General features: G+C 36.1%; 2 long non-coding RNA genes across 3 annotated transcripts in view; one reads left to right on the top strand and one right to left on the bottom strand.

The window, feature by feature from the left end:
* Positions 1–4179, top strand: part of LOC146471755 (uncharacterized) — a 108946-nt gene extending 104767 nt beyond the window's left edge. For both annotated transcript variants that reach the window (XR_014866700.1, XR_014866701.1), the window contains one exon: positions 2931–4179. This is a non-coding gene — a long non-coding RNA (uncharacterized LOC146471755). The remainder of the gene's footprint in view (positions 1–2930) is intronic.
* A 5936-nt stretch (positions 4180–10115) lies between these two features.
* LOC146471754 (uncharacterized) overlaps positions 10116–18789 on the bottom strand; it is a 34243-nt gene continuing 25569 nt past the window's right edge. The window contains exons 3-5 of the long non-coding RNA XR_014866699.1: positions 17215–17482; positions 14802–14874; positions 10116–13687 (exon numbers count right to left, since the gene is read on the bottom strand). This is a non-coding gene — a long non-coding RNA (uncharacterized LOC146471754). The remainder of the gene's footprint in view (positions 13688–14801; positions 14875–17214; positions 17483–18789) is intronic.

Here is an 18789-nt window from a genome sequence, read left to right as displayed (position 1 = left end):
GTGAGTACCGGTCTACAGGTGACGTAAAACAAAAGAAACAAAGACACAAAACAAAACAACTCCAAACAAGACCTTAGAGGCTTACCACAGTACAGTAGCTGTAAGTCAATACAAATACAATGCTCTCCGTAACTGCAGAGAGACCCCAAAAAGCGGGAAGTTGTGTGGGTGAGATGGGTGGGGGTGGTGGGTTTTGAGGGGGTACTTTTGGAGTCCTAGATCATAGAGCCACCAAATTTTGTCCTTGACGGCTGTATCACAAAGCCTTTCTCTTTTTGGCACCCGGATTAAAATGTTGACTCTGGCCAGGAGCTTATGAGCTCCTGCTCTGGCCAGGAGCTCTGGCTGAATGGAGTCTAGGGCCCAGTTGCATAAAACATCTTAAGATAAGTGGGAATTTTCTGCAGTCCCAAACAATTTCTCCTGCTCTGTTTGGTGTTCCCTATTCTATTTTCTTAGCAGTTATGAAAACCCCTTGCCCCCTCAGACATTATGCACTTCTTATCAGCTTCCCTGGGGTAGGGTGGAGGGGGGTGGGGAGGGGGACAACAGGCCATAGGTGTGAGAATTGGGGTATGGTGGACTAACTTCTTACTTCGATGTAATTACGATAACCATTTTATTAAGCAGATTGACCTTCCACTTTTTTATAAAGAAATCCTAATCTGCATCTTGGAGTTAGAACAGTTGTATGGATATTACCAAGAGCAAGATTTAGTGCTATTTAAAGTGCCCCTGGGACGAAAATTTCATTTTCCATCTTTTTGCATTTTCGTGTAGAATATGACCTTCTTACTCATGTTACCAAATTTCAATCCTTTACGGTGATTGGAAGTATTTTTTTTTTTAGCTTTTTATTCGAGATTTCACGGCTGCCATTACTTGGCCTTGTTCCGGAAGTGAAGGCTCAAATTACAGGAAGTGACGTCATTGGCTCAACACGAAAAATTCCACATGGCTAATTTTCATATGGATTCTACTTCATAAACTGTATTCTGCTGTTATTTAGTTCACTGTTGCATGTTTAGTTCATGTTTAGATACATGTTTAGTTCTAATTAATTGTAAAGATCTAGAATAGCCTGCAGAGTGTTCAGGACAAGAAAATATAAAAGATTAATTTTTCATCAGTCACAGAATGTTTGCCTGTTTTGAGCCAGCATTTACAGTACTGTGCAAAAAGAATGCAAATGAATTTTGCCGAATCTCAGCTATTCAAATGAAAAATGGTCAATATTTCTGGCAAACTTTCCTGAAATTTCGGTCAAGATTTCAAACAGATTTTGGAGCGCTGTGTGAAAATTCAAGTACATTCCATACAATTTGCTAATCTTAGAATGATATTTCGATCTCAAAGAGAAAAATGTGTGGTTCCAGAAAACGTCCATCCCCCCCCCCCCCACACCACGAAAGGTCAATGGAAATTCCAAGGGGGAGGGGGCTAAAAGGCGGAAATTTCCAAGGGGTTGGGGGATGTCCATATGAAGAATTTCTCCACAGGTAAAGGAAATTCTAAAAAGAAATCATAAGCGAGGCACAAAGTTGGCACTCACCATTGCGGAAAAATAATTATTATCCAGGACAAGAGCAGCCGGCAACCGATGAATCATTCTGCAAAAAGTCATTTTGGTCGAAGTGTTGTCCATTTAGTCCCTCTATTAAACAAAAGTAAGGTGTGACTTTCCTTTTTCCAACAGGTATCTTTCTTAAAAGTTTGACTTAGTGACGCGATCAATCGGCCTGAAGTTCAAGTTTTAAAATAAAAGCCCTCAAATGAGGAAATTAAAAGGTTTCTGAATAGAGCAAGAAAAGGACAATTTCATGATTTTGAGGAGTATTGCCTGTTTATAGTTCCACAGGCGAGTTTGTGGTCAAAATCTATTTCTGACAGGACAAAATGAATAACTCGCACAGCACTGTCATGTTCAATGGATTTATTTCCCCAGTTTTATTTATCACGGCCACAAAATGTGTCTTTCTTCAATGCAATCTTTCAAAAAAGATTTTTGGAAAAACAAGAAAGCATAGATGCAGGGATATTTCCATCCAGTGAATATTAAATGAACATCACAGTTGAAATTTGATCTGGCACTGAACACAAAACTTCCCTGTGTATATCTTGTTCAAGATTGGAATCCGTCATAAAAGAGCTATGTCTATTTGGTAAAAATCTGGCATGAAAGTATTGACAACAGAAACTTGTTTTCTTTCTTGGATTCATTTCATTTTAGAACTGTATGGAGACCACTATTAAGTTTTAAGACGCGAATCCATTGTTGTTTTCCCCTTGTGATCAGTAAAACAGTCATGAGCTATGATTTTTTTTTTTTTCATTTCAAAAGAAATAGAAAACTTAAGCTGTGTTTCCACCCCTCTCTTCTCCACTGGCAACTTACATGTATGTGAACAGTGATACCAAATATCTGGACTTGAATACTCAAGCTTATCCCATTACCCCCCACCCCCCTTGGGCAATGGAAGTGATTTATTTGGACACTCGTGAGCAAAAGACATACCAAGATCATAGTGATCTGTTGAATCAAGCCAGAGTTACACAAAACAAACTTAGAAATTTTCCCAGAAAAATTGAAGAAACTTGTGGCCTTCCGATGGACCACTATTTTTTTTTTTTAATTTACTCTTTCCTCAACATTAAGGCCAAACTTTTTCCTTCTTAAGGAACTTCTACTCAGTGGCTAAGATACCTGAACAAAAAGTGAAAACAACAAACAAAAATGAAAGAAAAAGTGCACATGCAAATTCAAAGGACCACCTGGGTTGCTGTTGCTCTCTTTCAAAAAACTCAAAAATTTGAATTGCTCACATGCCAGAAATCAAATTTTCCACAAATTAATTAATTTTGCAACAGATATATATATTTGTGTAACACATTGCAAAAAGTTTCTTAAGTTATTTTCTTATTTTTGGTAGACGAAGAAGAAAACCAGATGAATAGAAGGTAGACATTCGTGGACAGTTGAGAGGCTGGACTGGGAAACAGCAAGGACAAGGACAACCCAGATGGCTTCAAACACATATGGCTTGATTTGAATTTTATAGAGTCCTGTGATTATTTTCATTGGTTAATACAATCAACATTTTCAAAGCTTTAGTAATTTAAATGAACTCTGACCCTGCCCGGGAGGTCTTTGAATGTGGGGTACAGCTGGCCTGGGGTTTTCCTCCTAGGAGCAAGTGGACGTACAGGGAGGTTTTTCATCCAGCTGTTGTTCCACAACCCCCATTCAATTAAGCTATTGCTTTGGAGACTTTGTTTTCACTTCAGTTGATAGTTTTTCAGCCCATTACTATGTAACCAGCTACAAAGTTTTTGTCTTGCATACAGTTTATAATAATAGTATTAAGTAAGCCAACATCCTATCTGATTTTTGCAATGCTATACGATTTCTAGAATATATAACATTGCAATTGAGTCATTTCATCTTAGGAGTAATGCCTCAGTGAAAGCAATTTCTCTTTTTTGGTCAGAAAAATTATTGCTAGGTAGCAGAAAAACAAAAATCATCTTCCTTCAGTAGCTGGTTGGATAAATGAGCAAACCCAAGCTTGCCAACCAACCAAGGATGATGCAGGGCATAACCTGTACCTTATTTTGTTCTGTAATTCAAATTTGAATTAACCACTTTTACTGGATATTTGCACACTAAATTTAGCAAAGGAAAAATACAAATTCCAATCTTAAAAGTTGTGTACTCAAATGCTGCAGCATTTGTGACTAAATTTTTCAAAACTTACAAACTTTCGCAGTTCTAAGCCAATAATTGTCAATTTTTTTTTCAGCAATTTTTGTGGTTTGGTTGGCAGGCTTTATACACCTTCTCTTGTGAGTGTGCCGCCATCAAGTATACATGCAAACAAGTGCCCATTTTTGTTTAATAGTAGAAAAGGTTCTACAGCTAAGAAATAGACATCCTTTTCTTTTCTCTACAAAAAAAAAAAAAGAAAAAAAGGTGACCCTGTGTGGAAAGTTACCATGGTCCTACACAGCTTTCAACTATACTCAGAGCATTTCTTTGCTTTCTAAGAGGTTTTTCTTTTCCTACTATTAATAGTCCCTATAGCACAAATTTGCAGAATTTGCAAATTTACCCTGGCTGGAAAAATAGAAATTCTTCACAGGTATTCAGTTCATGTAGTTTGAAGATCACATGAAACTAAACATCAAAATCAACCGTCAGTTAACATTTTCCTTCCAAAACAAAAAAATCAGTAGGTAAAGTGCAAGAAATTATCTTTCACGTGAGGTTTGTTTGAGGTTCAGCATGAAACAATTTGCAGCAAAGAAGATTGGTGGATGAATTTTAACACTTGTTTGTACCCTGTTGGAGGAATAAGATCATTGTTCAGACTGAATTTGTGCTGACATTACAATATTCATTTTATTTTAGCGGCAAAATTCATTCTTATCTCTGGAATGTAAATTAATGTGTGTGAATTCTTTTCTATGGGGAAAAAGGTTTTAAATGTGGAGCTTTTGCTTCTATTGCAGAGGCTTCATCAGCAAAATGAAGTGTAAAAACACAGCTTTTCATCTCTGAAAAAAATGAGATGAAAAGCTATGTTTTTACACTTCATTTCACTGATAAAGCTTCCATGATAGAAATGAACATTCCGAATTTAAAACCTTATTCTCTGGAGAAAAGATTATGTACACACTTACACATTAATTCATTTTACTGATTTAGAATGTTAAATGAAGACCTGACCGCTGGCCTTCATTTTAATTCTTTTAATATGCTCTTATATTTGCCAAAAATCTTATTCCTCCAGCTTCTGCACTAAACTTGTATTCAAAACAGTGATGGAACCGCTAAAAGGGATTTATATTTTATTAGGCCTTTTTCAACCTCTTAAAGAAAAAAAATTGAATGTCGAGCGTTAAACTTCACTGAAAAGCCAAAGTGAAGTGCAAATTCCAACTGATAGCCAACAATTATTTTTATTGCAACAATAAATTATTATTGTGATGACAACCAACAGAAAACAAAGAGGATAAGATACCTTGAAACTCACCAATCACAAGTCTTGGGCGAGGCCCTTTGAACTGACAGAACAAAACTTTTAATTGATCCTTCTAATTGATATCAAACATAACTGTTGGTTGCAATTTTGAAGTTCAGAGTTTGCCTGTTAATGCCATTTATCATTCAAAATTAATGGAAATAGCAGTGTCCATCGCTAAATCTGCATTTCATTATGACCTACATGTTTCAGTCATGATCATGTTGAACAAAAATGTCCAATGCATTAAGCAGTTTTGACTGTACTGAAACAATGCAGCATTTGAAATGGTGGTGACAGTAATCCATTCTTTTTTTTTTTTTTTTGGTTCCACTGTGAAATGACATCTCGTAACATGTTAGATTATTCCACATTAATAATTCAGATCAGTATTTTCATGCAATTTGTATATTCTTAGCATTACATGGCAAACAGACTCTGCTGTTGTTTACAGTAGAATACACTTAATGCTCAACATGATCATGATTGGGTAGTTAGTTGGTCTAAGTATTGTTTTACTCATTTCAAAACAAAGCAAGCAGCTTATAAATTTATTAAGTAATCACTGTTATACTAAAATGGAGTACTAGCTAACTATTTTAATTTTCTTGGACACATTATTCACATCATTTTACAAATTTTCTTTTAGTTTTCATTACTTAAAATTTTTTTCTCTGCCCATAAGGGGCTTTCAGGGACAATGAAACAAATTAACTGGAAACAATAACTTTTTTTCCATACATAGACACAATTATTCTGCTTCCTTTGTTTTGTAGAACTCAAGCTCATTGACATTGACACTGAAATTATTTTAAGCTTTTATAGGTGATAGTTCTAGGAAGAAATGGTTTATTTTGGGTTTTTCATTACACAGATATCTTTCAGCCATTTTACACAAATTATACACAACATTATTGAAGACGAAATTTTATAGTGTTGGCATTGGTCAAAAATGGCACCTCTGCTAATCAAAGAAATGAACTTCAACCGTTTCATAATACTAGATATAGCTAATATTATTTCTTGCTGTTCTCTGGAAAACCTGTAAGGTTTTGGAAAAATAAAACTAGTGGCTGAAGGATCTTTTCTGATTTTTGTTGTCAATGAGCTTGATTTGTATCTATAATAATTAATTTAATTAATGTTTTTGCTAGGCTTTATTAGCAGGTAACACAAACTGGTGGCACACTCACAATCTAGCCAACCATCTCCCTGCCACTGGGCTGCAGAAACTCTGGCTCTGAGAAGGTCTGTGTTTCTGGCGTCCTCTGCGATATTCTGACCAAGAATCCTGGAGGGTTTATTCTGATCGACTGATTTCTGAGGGGTGATGTGGGCACTGTGGGAGATTCACTGTTGATTCACAAGAGGACATGACAACATGGAGGCAGGTGAGGGTTTGTTTCCTCTGTCTTCTGGGTTTTATTCAGCTTTGCTTAGATACCACATTGCTAAATTATTGTGGGGGGAAATTATTTTGGTCGAGATGCTTGTTTCACTTCCACTGTCATGGATGGAAAACTTAGGTGTTTAAGGGACGGGGCTATGTACAGGCTGCTCTGATGGATGGTGATAGGGGGGACATAAAGAGGCTGGGGACCCTGCACGCCCCTCTCTGTCGACTAACATGTAGCAATTCGGATTGAGCTGGAAGCCTTGTTGAAGGGATTCTTTGCTGTTTAGCCTTGTAGTCTGTAAGTTGGGTGGGTACTCTCCACCTTCGGCATGCTTACAGCCTACTTGCTGTGTTGCTGCCTAATCAAGTTTTTTTCGGCGCATTGAGCATTTTCTGCAGTCGCAAAATCCTTGTACTCCAAATCTTAACTTAGAGCCAAAACATTTTCGAAAGTTTTTCATTTCAAATTTTGCTTAAGTATAATCACCAAATTTCATGCTGAAAATTTATTGATCATTTCCTTGCGATGAAAAATTCTGAACTAAAATTTACCGACCAAATTTTCTTTTATAATAAATAAAGTAGAACAATATTATTGTTTGTCTCACAATGTAGTCACTTAAGTGGTAGAAGATTGTGATCTACAACTTAAGTGACACCATGAGACAAACTATTGTTTGTTTATTATTGTAACCCACTGATTAACAAAGGACATCACATGGTACAAAATTAGACGGCGTTTATCAGACGATTACCGTTACCTGATATTTTCAACGAGAAAAACCAAAGAAAAAATCACAGTTTTAGGTTTTAGATGTTTCAATCCAAACCAACAATTTTCTTTTCCACTTTAAAGGGTATGTGTTTAAGGAATTAATCAGAGGGTTATAGAATAAATAAACCCCTTTCTGGTTCACTGGTATATTGGATGATAATGCCCTCAGTTTAAAGATTGTCCTCAAAATTTCACAGTTGCCCTTGAAGCTTTGTTTCTGGGCCAACTGTTTACTATTTGAGACAATCTTTCAGCCTTGGGCATAATCCTTTTTTTTATTATTATTTATTTTTTATTATTATTATTTTTTAATATTCTCTGGTATACAAGCTGCCTGGTGGGGTTTATTTAGTAAAATTATTACATTCCACCAAAATAATCGACTATCCTTTTCTCAAAGGTCATATCTAAAACATCTTTCAGTTTTGTTCAAAATTAACCTCCACAGTAATTCTTGTAGGAACATGGCTACTGTATTCATAGAAAAGTTTCTTGATGAATTATTTTCAGATTCCAGGACCCCAAGTACACAATACAAGAATCCTACACCTTCCAAGTGTTTGTGTTCATGTATAGTGTTTGGGCTGCCTGTGATCAGATGAAAAACAAAAAAAAAAAAAAAAAAATTGACAGGGAAATGTACTATGACATCATGTGACATAACAGTTTCAAGAATTCGGTTGGTCCTACCTTGGTTCTTTATTTATTATTATTTTTTTAATTTAAAAAAAAAAAAAAAGAAAAGAAAAGCAAAATGCTTATAGATGTACTGTTGTCTATAAATGATGTCACAGTTCAAATCTCTTTCTCAAATCATTAATAATTCATGAAGGCAGTTTGAGCAAATGTGATCTTAATTATCATAAAATTTGGGTTAAGGTTAGAATTTCTCCAAGAATTATTAATGGTTTGAGAAGCTATATCAAACACTCGAAAGAGTTTCATCCAATTTCCAAACAGCTTGAAGTTTGTCTGAAAGAAACCCGGCTTGAAACTCATCCTCTGTTTGATATATGATTTCCAGAAAATTGATTTGCAATTAGCCTAACTTTTCATTTCTTTAAAGTAAATCGGCTAAGAAAATCGTAACAGGAAATTTCTTTTCACAGCCCGCACTAAATTATGCATGCTTACAAATTTTGTTTACGTACCAAAAACGCATTCAAAACATTTGACAGTTTTCATAACATTTTTTGATTTCAAATGCACTAAAACGTTTCATAACCACGAATTCTAGGTTAAAAACAAAAAACGTTTAGTACCATACAGCCAACCATTTTGAATTCTTCGCTTGTTTGTCATCACCGCAAATTAGCATAATATTGCACGTGCTGTGTGCATAATTTCATTTCGCCAATTTTCAATGACCGTAAATAGTTTTTCTCAAAATGCCATTATTTGCCTTTTGTTTCACGCCCAATGTTGAGACAACATGTACATAAACCGACTTTTACCACATCAAAAATTTAACCAGAAAAAATTTAGGTCGGCTTTCTTTACAATTTAGCGCTTTCACACATTAAATTTTTTTCCGCTTGGATTTTGCGACTAAATGGCAGGATCAGAAGTGGTAAATTTCGCTTTTGGCAGCTTCATAGAATGAACTACACTCCACGAGACTTTAGAGTGCTCTTTGATTTGCTGTATGATAAGGTGCGGCCGGGGAGATGGTCAGTCTCGTCCTCCTCCTCTTATGATGAAATGCCGACCTTGCTCTAGAACAGCGAAGCCTATTTTTTTCATCCAAGACAGTGGAAGATTTAAATCCAAACATTGAATTTGGGGAGAATTTAATCTTATTTTACTGAATAGCCAAATTATGAAACAAGCATATTACAAACACTTTCAAACTGATTGGCACATAAACAAAAATCGTAACAGGAAATTTCTTTTCACAGCCCGCACTTAATTATGCATGCTTACAAATTTTGTTTACATATCAAAAACGCATTCAAAACATTTGACAGTTTTCATAACATTTTTTGATTTCAAATGCACTAAAACGTTTCATAACCACGAATTCTAGGTTAAAAACAAAAAACGTTTAGTACCATACGGCCAACCATTTTGAATTCTTCGCTTGTTTTTCATCACCGCAAATTAGCATGATATTGCACGTGCTGTCTGCATAATTTCATTTCGCCAATTTTCGATGACCGAAAATAGTTTTTCTCAAAATGCCATTATTTGCCTTTTGTTTCACGCCCAATGTTGAGACAACATGTACATAAACCGACTTTTACCACATCAAAAATTTAACCAGAAAAAATTTAGGTTGGCTTTCTTTACAATTTAGCGCTTTCACACATTAAATTTTTTTCCGCTTGGATTTTGCAACTAAATGGCAGGATCAGAAGTGGTAAATTTCGCTTTTGGCAGCTTCATAGAATGAACTACCCTCCACGAGACTTTAGAGTGCTCTTTGATTTGCTGTATGATAAGGTGCGGCCGGGGAGATGGTCAGTCTCGTCCTCCTCCTCTTATGATGAAATGCCGACCTTGCTCTAGAACAGCGAAGCCTATTTTTTTCATCCAAGACAGTGGAAGATTTAAATCCAAACATTGAATTTGGGGAGAATTTATTCTTATTTTACTGAATGGCCAAATTATGAAACAAGCATATTACAAACACTTTCAAACTGATTGGCACATAAACAAAAATTTAGGAATTGTGGTATCCAGGCAAAGTAGGATTGGACTCTAGAGGACAGGGAAACAAACCCTCACCAGCTTCCATGTTGTCATATCCACTTGTGGATCAACAGGGAATCTCCCAGTGTTCACATCACCCCTTAGAAATTGTGAGATCAGATAAAACTTGACAGCATTTCGAAGTTGGAATATTTAATGAGGACAAAAGAACATGGAACAACTCTGACCAGAAAGGAAGCAACCCAAAAAGCAGGGGGCGTGGTTGGCTAGATTTTTTTTTACAACATTGTCATCAATAAACAAAATAAACCTTTTTCACTGCAAATTCAGTGTGTTGGTTTTGCCTGCAACAATAATAGTGAACCAAGCAAAGTTAACCCTTTTGGCCATGTTACTCACAAAGACCTGTAAATGCTCAAATTTAGAGTGAAGTATCCAAAGGTTAAAGAATGGATGGAGAAAGGACAGAAATCAAAATTCTTTAACACAAAAAGTGTATCCACTACAAGACCTTAAGTGCAAATTTACTAAGGTTAATAAATTTGAACTACCCGCATGACCACTTCACTCTACTGAACATCCAGTGGTTGCAAATTTTTAGGAGGTATTGGCTTCTAAAACCGTGTCTGGGATTTTTTGAGTCTGCTTTTATTTTGAATTTACAAGCTAAGATGCAAAAAAATGGCGGACAGAAATCATAAATCAAATTTCAAGTCACTTTTACTTTGTTTTGAAAACAGCTGTCAAAAATCCCTGACAGAGTTTTCAAAGCAGAGTAAAAGCTACTTGAAGTTTGATGGTTGATTTCTGACTGCCATTTTTTACATCTGTGGTTATAATTTCAAAACTAAAACAAACTTCAAATATCCCTGACACTGTTTTAGAGGCCAATACCTGCCAAACATCTTGCAATCACCGGCTGTTCAGTTAAGTGAAATGGTTGCGCGGTTAATTCACATTTATATACCTCAGTAAATTGCCCTTAAGGTCTTGTAGTACGTACAGTTTTTGCGTTAAAGAAGTTTGATTTCTTTCGTTTAGCCATCCGTTCTTTGGATACTTTACTCTAAAGCTGAGTGCTTATGGGTCTTTGTATGTAACACAGTCAAAAAGGTTTAGTGTAACCTTAAGTGTCTACCATGACTTTTTGTTTACTTGACATCTCTACAATGTGTAGACAAATGTCCCTTCTTAATGGAAAGTCTCAGTGCATAACAAATCAGTGGGAGCCATCCTGAATTTTCAAAAAGCATCAGAATCAGACAGGCCTAGGACACTTGCCTACACATCATGGAGATTCAAGAAAAAGAATAGCCATTGGAAATGTAGACACTTAAAAGCCCTTGGGATGAATACATAAACATCAATGCTGGGCTTATGCTAACAAGAGACATTCTGGCCCCAGTTGTTCAAAGAGTGGATAACTTTATCCAACAGATAAACCACTTCCTAGCAGATAAAACACTCCAATTAACACATTTTATCCACTGGATAGCAACTGTTCTGCTGGATAACATCCACTCTTTCAACTACTGACCAGGTAATCATGTCTGATGCAAGCATGTTACAGCCCGGAAATGATTACATAACCAGCCCCATTTTAATAAAGAGCAGATTGATAAAATTGATGTTATCAAAAGGCAGCCTTACATCAAAATTTATAATAAAAATATTTCTGTTTTTTCTTTCTTGATCTCAAACTGCCAAGCACTTTGATTTCGGTTGAAATACTTCTGTTGTCACCAAAACAATATTCCCAGCTGAGGATTTCTGTTTTTCCTTTTGCCTGTTTCCATGGTAATAGTGTGATATCTATACAGAGAGTTCTTAGATATTTTCCTTGTGACAAAGTAATTTCCTGAATTTCTACCAAAAAAGAATGGTAAACAAATTTACTTCATTCAAATTCTCTACACATCCTGCTCACGACTTGATAATACTTTCACTAATCCTGAATGGATCGCATTTCAAACTTTAAACTGAATAATGTTTTCATCCAACGAAAGCCTCACTTGACATAACAAATGTTCTGGTATTCCTATTCATTCCCTTGTATTTCTTAAACTACAAATGGTTATCCATTAGACTCGCAGTTTATTTGCGATCCCTGTGTCAACAACTAATACAATCAGAGGACTTTTGAGTTCAAGAAAATTGGCTTTCAAGCTATAGTCCATTAAGTCATCACCACAATAAATTCTTCATGGAGTTTAACGCTCAGCTTAATTTTTTCCAAAGTTTTTTGTTCAACTGAGTTTTTCTGGCATTTTGGTCCCAGAAAATTAATGTCGGAAAAACAGCGAGTCAGTTTTACTTCTTGTTTATAAGACTTTACCAGTTTGATTGCATCTTTTGACTTTCTTTTTTTGGGGGGAGGGGGGGGAGACCCTTGCCAAAAGTGTTTTGATTTTCAAGGTTACGTAGCAATGAAATCAATGCTAAAGAGGAAATTATTTTTTTGCAAAGTAATATCTACGTTTTGTTTCATTGTGACCGTCTCTCTGCTTTTGTTGTGGTTTCATCTTGTGATCTGATCTGTGGCAGTATAATCAATCAACATTTGTTATTTCGCACGAGGCCAGAGGTGGTCAGTTGCAATATTCAAATTAGTGCTAGAAGTGAAAAACAAAAAAATTCAAACTGTTCTGGAGTAATGACAGTAATGTTATTCTAAAATCAAGTGCTTGTCATTAAATTCTGAGGAAATTTTGGTCCCTTTGGGTCAAAATGTCAATCTGCTCTTTACTAAAATAAACCAACATAAGCCAAGTAAAGTTCGGCTTGTCTAGAGTACACCCAAGTTTACTTATATCCCATATACAGTTTAAATGTTTATTTCAATTTGTAGTGATTGGCATGATTACATCATGTTTCTACGATGATAAAATGTGATGCAGTTTTGTGATGTGAGTAGTAGATTGGTTCGGGTTGAGTTCCAGAAGACTGATGCTATATTTTGAATCATTCCAATGGATGGAAAATCAAGCCATCTTTCTATTCCCTTCATCTGTGCAAAACAGTCATTGTACTGTGTCAGCATGCTTTGTTTCTAAGAGTTTACTACCCATGCATGATAAGCATCCATGTAATCTTTGTGAAGTAAAACAGTCTTCAGAGTGACAAAGCGTCTGTTTGTGAAAGTTGAAGATCTGGCAAACTTAAAATGTCACTTTCAAATAATTTGAGCCTGTGGTACAAATGTTTAATGAATAAATGCCAGGTGGTCTTTTGCTTGATAATATTGGATGCAGGTGTGGGACAGCAGAACTTTACTTGGAGGTGCAGCTACAAAGGAGGTGTTTGATTACAAATCCCCATTCCCACAGCACAAATTAACCATGAAATATCAGGGAACAAAAGCGATTTCAAGTTTTCCCTGTGCCCCTTAAAAACGTGCATGCAAGTTGAATGGTCAGCAAACATATAACAGTCTCTAGTAAAAACTTTCAGGCTAATTCTGTTCCTGTAGCTGGGAGAATTACATGTAATCATCCACTTTCTTTTTTAATATAGCTGCATGCCTAAATTAAATGGAGAAGTGTTGTTAGTATCAAATCTAAAAACCACTGTTTGAAATGTTGTTGCTTGGTCCAAACCTCAATTCTGATTGTTCAAACAAAAGTCGTCCAACCTTATAATACATGTAAATACAATTTAAGCCGTTGAGATAGCAGTACAAAATTTGTACTGCTATCTCTCTCAATGTGCTTGCACATTTCACAACACTTCTCCTTCAATGCTTGGTTCACTATTGCCAGAACAAAACAAAAGATTATCTACACTGTCCAGCTGGCCACCACTTGAGCAGTGCACATCTTCCATCATCTCATCATGCCTCTGATTCTGCAATACAAATATACAGATCTTAAAAAACCAGGCCCAGTAATTCAATTTTTGCACAATTGTTGTTTTATATAGATAGCTAGATGATTTTGTTAAGACAAAAACAAAAAAACAACAACAAACAAGGCAGACAAATCACAGGGTTATGCTCCAAATGCCAAGTCTACTGTACTGTTCTATTACAGAAGAACAAAACTCACACAATTTGAAATTCTGTACCCCCCTCAAATGTAACTATCAACAGAAATCTAATGTAGCTTTACATGTACCACATGGTCAGGTTACAACAGTGTTATCATTCACATGTTCTTGTTTGCAAAAACATTAGAAATTAATGCCAACTCTTATGCATTGTTGTTCTATGCCACGCCCATATTGTTGTCATTCTATCATGCTCTTTGTCACATAACTTGGGACTTACATTATGGCCTGCCATTTTCATCACCAAGGGGAGGGAGGTTGCTCAGTGATTGTCCACTGGGACTCTGAAGACCTTACACTATACCAACACCATGTTAAGCTGTATTTTGCAACATTGTTCTTGATTAGATGACAAAAATCTCTCCCCTATCTCAGGCTTGTAGAGTAAATTCTTTATACCACTGATAATTATTATTGTAACAGTATTTTAGACCAAGTCTCTGATTTTTATACCCTTTGCCAGACTAAACTGCTTGAAAACAACAAGATCTTCAAAAACTTAGCCAAGCTGCAATTTCCTATTATTCAAAAAGAGGTACAGACTCCTCTTTTTGAACAACAAATCACCAGCCATCCACAGTTTCCAATTTTTTTGCGAAATTCGTTCCTGTACTAACAACATTGTGTATGTTAGATTTGAAGATTTTAGAACTTTTCTATGCGTTTTTATGAGTGTTTTTAGGGTTTTTGTACGCTAAAAATTATGGGTAAGGGTAAGCTTACTAATCGCCATCTTTTTCAGTACAGTGGATCAAACGCGGCGCTAACAAAGTTAATTACCACAATTTCAAATAATTCTACAGCTTCAATCCAGGAGTAAACTAATCAAAAGTCTTTCATTACGGAGAGCTTCAACCTCGTAAATGACTAAATACGTTATCCGATATTCATATTTAAGAAGACCAAAGCTTACCTTCGCGATGTTTTCCAGCTAGTAAAGGTGAGTCAGGTCGTATTCAAACACAAACTTACAGCCTTGCAAACACCTGAAAAACGGCAAATATGGTTTCTTCATCACATTTTAAATGCGTTTAGAACTTGAACCACAATTATAAGAACGTAAAAACGCAAAATTTTTCAAATAAAACACCTTCAAATTCACACACGAGAACAGCTTGAGGCCACGTTTTGGTTATGGGGTTGCAAGGCCTTATGGGTCAACAAAATTTTAAAACACGTGATGATGCCACGTGGCCCAGGCCAGGTGAGTAGGCTCTTGGCATCAAATTCAGCTGGCGATTATGGCTTCTGATTCAGATTTGCCGAAAGAATCGATTCCTCTGCCAACACATCTGTAAATTACTTTCACGCAGGTGGACAATTACTTCCTGCCTGAGTTTTCTTGACGCCATCGGAATGGGGGTGGATAAGAGGGAGAACCGGCCCAGAATCCTTCGGGTTCCGCACTCGATGACAACACTCTGGGAGGTCATTGCATTGAACACCCTGCTAGCAGAGCCTTCTGGGTTTTTTTATGCGGGGTGTCAAGCCGAGGCTTTGGTTGAAGGGTGGTCATTGCAATGCGGTTTTACATATAGACTTCTGGGCCCAGTTGTTTAAAGCCCGATTAAGCTAATCCTGGGTTAACGCGAACTTTGATACGAGTTTAATCAGAAATTAATAAAAATTCTTCAAAAATTTTTGTCGCTCGGTTTTAACTTAGACTTTTCTTTACCATTATTTTCAACTTAGCTAATGAAAACATTTTTAAACGAGATTAAAACCTCGGTTAAATTTTAATCGGGGATTAGCATTAATCGGCTTTCGAACAACCGGGCCCTGGTAATTAATTCATGGAATAAGACAGACAGCCAAACCGAACTCCACCCACCAATCCCGGCTCTTCCCCTTCCCCTCCCCTCCCTTCCCCAGGCCAGGGGAGAGAGCAGACCGCGTGAAATAATGTTGATAATGGTGATGATGAAGATGAGGATCAGGTTGAGCCATAATGTGATATACAGGCACGATGCGAAGTTTACTGATTTCATTTGAAAGTTCCACTTTATCTCTGTCGGAGAATGCTTTGAGTGTCTTTTAGCTACATATTTACAGTCTGTCGGGATTTATTGCGCAAATAAATTACCCTAAATTTATGTAAACGTTCCTCTCATATATATTAGTTATTTACTCACGGAATCTTATCCGCGTTTCTTTTATCAGCGTTACCTTACCTATCTCAATAACTGAGTTCTATTAAACACAGACTCATGGGTAAAATCTATCGTTCAGTTTTCTCCAAGTTTCTTTTAGAGGCAAAAAGTTGTTTTTACGTAATTTGTGACACCAAGGAAAACTGAGAAGAAGAAGAAGAAGAAGAAGAACCAGCTTTCGTCACATCACTGCCTCGACACTTTTGTTTTATTACTTTGTCAAAGAGAATCAGCGATGTAGTGAAGACGCTTGCTTATTTCTTAATTAACAACAGCAAAGAGCTAAGACTTGGATAGAGATCTGGGCCCAGTTGTTCGAAGCCCGACTAAGCTAATCCTGGATTAAAGTGAACTTTGATTCGAGTTTAATAACTAATTAATAAAGATTCTTCCAAAAGAGTTTTGGCCCTCAGTTTTGAATTAGAGGTTTTTTGTTTTTTGTTTTACCTTTTGCTTGAAATAAGGCTTTGAAATCGCTTTTAAAGAGCGAGATGAAAACCACGATTAACTTTTAATCGTAGATTAGCGTTAATCGGCTTTCGAACAACCCACCCCTGATTAAGCACTGTGATAGACTAAAGAGCAACTCGCGCCTTCTTCTAAATCATCGAGAACAAAGGCTCGGTTCAAACTGGTCTTACCTCAGTACAGATGAGAAATCGTCAGAAATTCGACAAACGCTCGAATATTGAATTACACTGTCGAATTTAATTGTATTTCACTCGCTTTGGTCCTTCGCCAAGAGGTATTCAATACTGTGGCATGAAAAAGCTATGATATGATCACACATTCTGATAATGTATTCATTTCATTTTATACAAAAAATTCCACGCCTGGGAATCGGTGTCGTACTCCTGTTGGGTAATGCGACACACCCAGCAGAACGTGCGACACAAGTCCGACAGTCTATTCAGACGTCAAACTTAGCCGCGTTGAACTCAATTGAATTTATTCGACATGGCAGAAGTGTGACTTGTAACCGGTGCCAAGCGCGGGAAAACGCGTGCGAGCAAGTTACGATTGGTTTGGTTTTGTTTCTGATTGATTGAGAAATTGGCGCCAGTATGCTAACCAATCACAGAATGTAGTAAAGCTTAACCAAAGAAAACATGAAATTTCTTTCAAGAACCCTTTCTACCAAACTAATTAAACTGTAAACAGAAACTTCTATCTTACCCTAAGGGCAGATAACTTTGTTGCTGCACTTGTGGTGGATAACACCGCCCCAGTCGAAGACAAATATCATGTCCGTCTGATTGCAAGCACTTCCTCTTTTCTTGGTAAAGATGAGATAAGCACCATCCGGCGGGGAGCAGCCTTCAGTGTTAGGAGCGATACAGTAATTATCATAGATACGTATGCCACTCTCTGGTAAAAGCGTAAGGAGCCCGCAGGTAATGTTAAGGCCACGTGAATCAGCCAATGACAGTTAAGGAAACTGCAGCTGAATAACAATATGGTATATTCTTTAATAATAATAATAATAATAATAATAATAATAATAATAATAATAATAATAATAACAATAACAATAACAATAATAATAATAATAATAATAATAATAGTAATAATAATAATAATAATAATAATAATAATTAAGCGAACAGGCCATATATCTTAAGATTTTTATTCATGAATCTATTTTGACGCCTTTTTGCGTAGGACCATTTTAAGAAAACATTAGAAGTTTGGGATTTCTGTTAGACGTTTCAAAGCATTTTAGTCCAAAAGTAATTTTAGGGTTTTATAGTTTGATTCATTTTAAGAGCTTCAGTGTATATGATTTTTTTAAGTGCATTAGGATTTAGTGGTTTGATTAGAAGTTAGTGCTTAGTTGTTACGGTTTAGTCTTCGCGATGTTGGCTCCGTTTTGCTGCCCATCCATCGTTTGCTTAGGTTCTGGGCATCCAGAAGTTTACTCTGCCTTTATAATAATAAAATAAGATTTCTGCCGCGTAGTTTCTATAAAAATATTCAACTGCGCCTTACAAAAGTTATTCAAAATAATATACAATATTTACATTTGAGATTGAATAATTCAGCTGATTGTAAGAGTGAGGCTAATAACAATACAAAAGGATAGACATAAAAGAAAAGAGATACTTGAAGAATGACTAAGCCATATAAAATAATTTGAAAGGTGCAAGGCTATTGAACAGCTAGCATTTTAATAACATGTTTCGGTTAGACAAAACTAACCTTCATCAAGGGCTAGAAAGATAAGTGAAAATGGAAACAAAGGGTTACAATATTTTAAACAAGGTAAGATAAAATAATGACACATGATAAGTTAAAAAGAATGATTGTATAAACAAACCGAAAAAACAAAACTATAACGGCCAAAGCAGAGAAGGTATATAAATATTGTTAAAGAGAAACATGTTAACGTGTTCACCAACGTTTAATTCAGCAATCACGCTGCCTTCATCAAAGACCAAAAATAAAACTAATGAATATACGTCGTTGCCGAAATGTCAATCATTTGCAGTCGGATAATAATGCTACGTTGTATCTGAACTATCGTCAACTTGATCAGTTATTATAAGCAAATTTATATTTGATAAAGAAGGAAAAAGCTTGTAAGTGCTATGCAGGCCCCCAGGAAGTTGTTTATTTGCAGACGTCGAGAAGGGAAGAGAAAGGGAGGAGGGGGGATTAGAGTGGAGGGCTATTAGAGAGACGGGGACTTATTTCAAATCGTGAATTTTGAACAAAACTAGTCAAACTAAAAGAAGCATTTCTAAAATGTTA

Source organism: Pavona decussata, unplaced genomic scaffold (assembly GCF_977016875.1).
Source record: "Pavona decussata unplaced genomic scaffold, jaPavDecu1.1 SCAFFOLD_102, whole genome shotgun sequence".
In the NCBI taxonomy this organism is placed as follows: Eukaryota; Metazoa; Cnidaria; class Anthozoa; order Scleractinia; family Agariciidae; genus Pavona; species Pavona decussata.
The sequence above is the reverse complement of the archived record's forward strand: the minus strand, read 5'-3'. Positions and strand labels throughout refer to the sequence as shown.